Source organism: Malus domestica, chromosome 08 (assembly GCF_042453785.1).
Source record: "Malus domestica chromosome 08, GDT2T_hap1".
NCBI lineage: Eukaryota > Viridiplantae > Streptophyta > Magnoliopsida > Rosales > Rosaceae > Malus > Malus domestica.
In genome coordinates, this window is record NC_091668.1 from 12995592 (window position 1) to 12999550 (window position 3959).

Genomic DNA, 3959 nt, shown 5'->3' on the forward strand with positions numbered 1-3959 from the left:
AAGACTAAGCCAGTGAGATAGAAGCGAATATCCTATAACGCTGAACGGTACGAGGCAATGAAGGCAGAAGTTGAAAAACTCAAAGGCATAGGCTTCGTCCGCGAAGTCAATTATCCAACGTGGGTAGCAAATGTTGTCTTTGTTAAGAAGAATCCGACCAAGGAAAGTCTCCTGCTCCAAAAGGTCTTGTGGAGAATGTGTGTCGATTACACCGACCTAAACAAAGGATGCCCGAATGATAGCTTTCCTTTTCCTCTCATAGACAGACTTATAGACTCTACAGCAGGGTGTGAACTCCTGAGCTTCATGGATGCTTACTCAAGATACAATTAAATCCTCATGAACCCTGCTGACCAAGAACACACAGCCTTCACTACTGATAGGGGACTATATTGCTATAAAGTCATGCCCTTCGGCCTAAAGAATGCAGGAACGACTTATCAGAGACTGGTCAATTCAATGTTCGCCAAACAGATTAGGAAGAGCATGGAAGTTTACGTTGATGATATGCTAGTCAAGAGCAAACATGCTGACCAACACATCACCAACCTATCTGAAACTTTCACCATTCTAAAGAGATATCGAATGAGGTTGAACCCCAACAAAAGTGCCTTCGGCATAGGCTCTGGCAAATTCTTTGGCTTCATGATAAGCTAACGAGGCATTGAGGCTAATCTTGAGAAGATCAAAACAATCCTTGGCATTGAGGCTAATCTGGTAAGGTGGCAGCCTTAACTAGGTTCATCTCTAAGGCCACAGACAGATATGCTCCTTTCTTCAAAGCACTTAAGGGAAGTAAGAAGTACATTACATGGACTGATGAATGTGTTGAGGCATTCAAGAACCTCAAATACTACATGAGTAAAGCCCCTTTGCTCTCCAAACCTGAGGTTGGTGACACTCTCATTATCTATCTGTTGGTATCGGCTTCAGCAGTAAGTTCTGTTCTCATTCGAAATGATGGTAATGTCAAATGGCCTGTCTACTATGCTAGCAAGGCCTTACAAGATGCGGAGACATAATACTCCAACATTGAGAAATTGGCACTAGCATTGGTCATGTCTGCTCGAAAACTTCGCCGTTACTTCCAAGAACATTCCATCATCGTGCTTACCAATCATCCTCTTCGATAGATACTCCAAAGTCCTGACACTTCCGAGCGAATGATCAAATGGGCGATAGCATTGGGTGAGTTTGACATCTCCTACCAACCAAAGCCAGCTGAAAAGGGCCAAGCAGTAGCAGACTTCATCGCCGACTTCACATATCCTGTTGACATTGTTTTTACACCTAAAGAAGTGGTTTTATTGCCCTGGGAAGCTCAGAAAACATAACCAACAGCCCCAGCATAGAGCCTATATGTTGATGGCTCACCCAACCAACAAGGTTGTGGAGCAGGACTAGTCCTTACGACCCTTGACAAAGTGGCAATGGAGTATGCTCTTCATTTCAAATTCAAGGCGTCGAACAATGAGGCCGAATATGAAGCCCTCCTAGCAGGCTTACGTTTGGCCAAACACCTTACGGTTAAACGAATTGATATCTTCAGTGACTCCCAATTGGTGGTTAACCAGGTCACCAACAACTTTGACGCTAAGGATAGCTCCATGGCAGCATATCTAGCATAAACACAATTGTTGCTTAAGCACTTCCACTACCAGATCACCCAAATTCCTTGAGCGGCAAACAGTCATGCAGATGCTTTGGCTCGCCTCGTCTCAGCAGTGGAAGACAAGATTGGAAGAAAAATTCAGGTCGAATTATTGGCAACACCAAGCACCATGGCTGCGTAAATGTGCAACTTACAACAAGGGGATTGTTGGATTCCCCGATTTATAGATTCCTTACTTATGGCACCCTTCCAAATGACAAAGTCTAAGCTAAGCAAATTCGATACAAGGCTACCCGTTACTTGATCATTAATGACCAACTCTATAAGCGATAACCTACCATACCTAAGATGCCTTACGCCCGTAGAGGCGGAAACTGTCATTCGAGAAATACATGAAGGAGTCTGCGGAGATCATGCTGGAACTCGATCCCTAGCACACAAGGCTTTTCGCTAAGGATAGTACTGGCCAACACTCCACCAAGATGACATCAGAATATCCCGCTCACTCCTATGATCAGCCCTTGGCCCTACGCCCAATAGGGACTTAATTTGATCAGCCCAATGCCCACAGGGAAGGCAAGGTTCGCTATGCAATCGTTGCATTTGACTACTGAAGGAAAAATTTTGTCCTAGCTAAGAACAAGTATGAACATTTGAATACACATGCAAGCTATCAACACTTTAAAGTAGGCATGCATCCAAAAACAATTCATAAAACCCATGACTTTCAAAGCCTAGTATATGGTGAACCAAAATAAACTCTTTAACAAAATTAAAGAGAAGTAAAGATTTAGTGATTCTTTACCCTTGAAGCTCATCCTTGTTTACACAAGGGATTCACCCAAGTGGAGGGCCTTCAAGTCACCTCCAAGCTCCTTGAATCCTCCTTGTGTTTTCCTCCCTTCAGTGCTCCTTTGATGATTAGAGGAAAAAGGATTTGTTCTCCAAAAACATCAAAAACTTGATGTCTCTAAGTCTCTTCACCAAGGTTGTATATTGTGAAGATGATATGGATGACTTAGAGAGATTTTAGATGCTAGTAAAAATCCTCTAAGTGGCCGGCCTCTATGTAGAAAAAGAGAGAAAATGTTTCACCCAATTTCTATTAGAAAACCCTAATGAGAAAATTGCTATAAAGTTGCTTTTATAACATTTTCTTTGGTGAGTGGCAAACTTGTAATTAAGCAAGCTTGCCCATTCACCCTAATGGCCGGCCTCTCCTTGTTATTGGGCTAATTTGCCCATTTTGTTTTAGTTGTCATACAACTTAAACATAATGGGCCTTGTGGACCAAAACACTTTTGGGCCCCGAAACCCAAAACCAACATATAAGCCCAATACGAACCTTTCGTATAATTAATTAACTAATTAATTAATCTTGACCATTCTTCAATTAAACCATTTAATTGCTTATCCATTTCATATAGTTTCTTCACTAACATCCTTATGTGGTGTGCGATCCATTAGGTTCCAATTAGCGAGGCAGTGGGCGATGTTACTCTTAACGATCGATTGTGAATTGAAACCACATTTCAATTCTCCCTTAAGATTAGTGTTTGCTAATCTTCAGGGCTTCCACAAACCATGAGTGACACCTAGCAGCATATCATGGTTACCCAAGCTAAGTAGAATTGGTTGGAGAACCTATCCAGTTACAACTACAATGCAATACGGTCCTTCTCTAATACAATACTCTTAATCACATTGTTTAAGTGATAGTTTGTTTCATGTCTACTATCCAATGTGATACTTTCCTATATGACTCCTTTGAATATGATTTGGAACAAACTTCCTAAGTCATATTCATATGCTTTGGCCAAAGACTTTAGAATCATATCTTAGAGTATTCTCCTTCCACCATGGAAGGTTAGAGATCCCTTGTTGTGCATTCATATGCCTACATGACTAGATAGCTTGACCCCAACAATGCCGTGGACAATCCGAAGGAATGCCATTGACATGATCAAAGATCAAGGACTTAACCATTAGACATCTATGATGCCTCAGGTCAAAGGACTACTTTGCATATTGCAACTTTAGAGTTCATACATGACATGTATGTTCGAACTCTCTTTTGATCGACGTTCAATGTACTCGATTACTCTTTCGAGCACCTATGTGTTTGTCTCAGTGTCCAACACCAAATGACTTGAGACTAGTTCATACTCACGTTTGAGTCAACATAACACATACTAACCTTAGCGGATTGTCAATGCCCAATTGGCAATCCTATGGCTAGGAACGTTTTAGGAATAAACATAAGAGAGAGGTCTCGATAATCTAACTCATTAGATCACTTCTCTCTTAGAACAAATACATTCCTTGGATTCCCTTATTGCTTAAACAC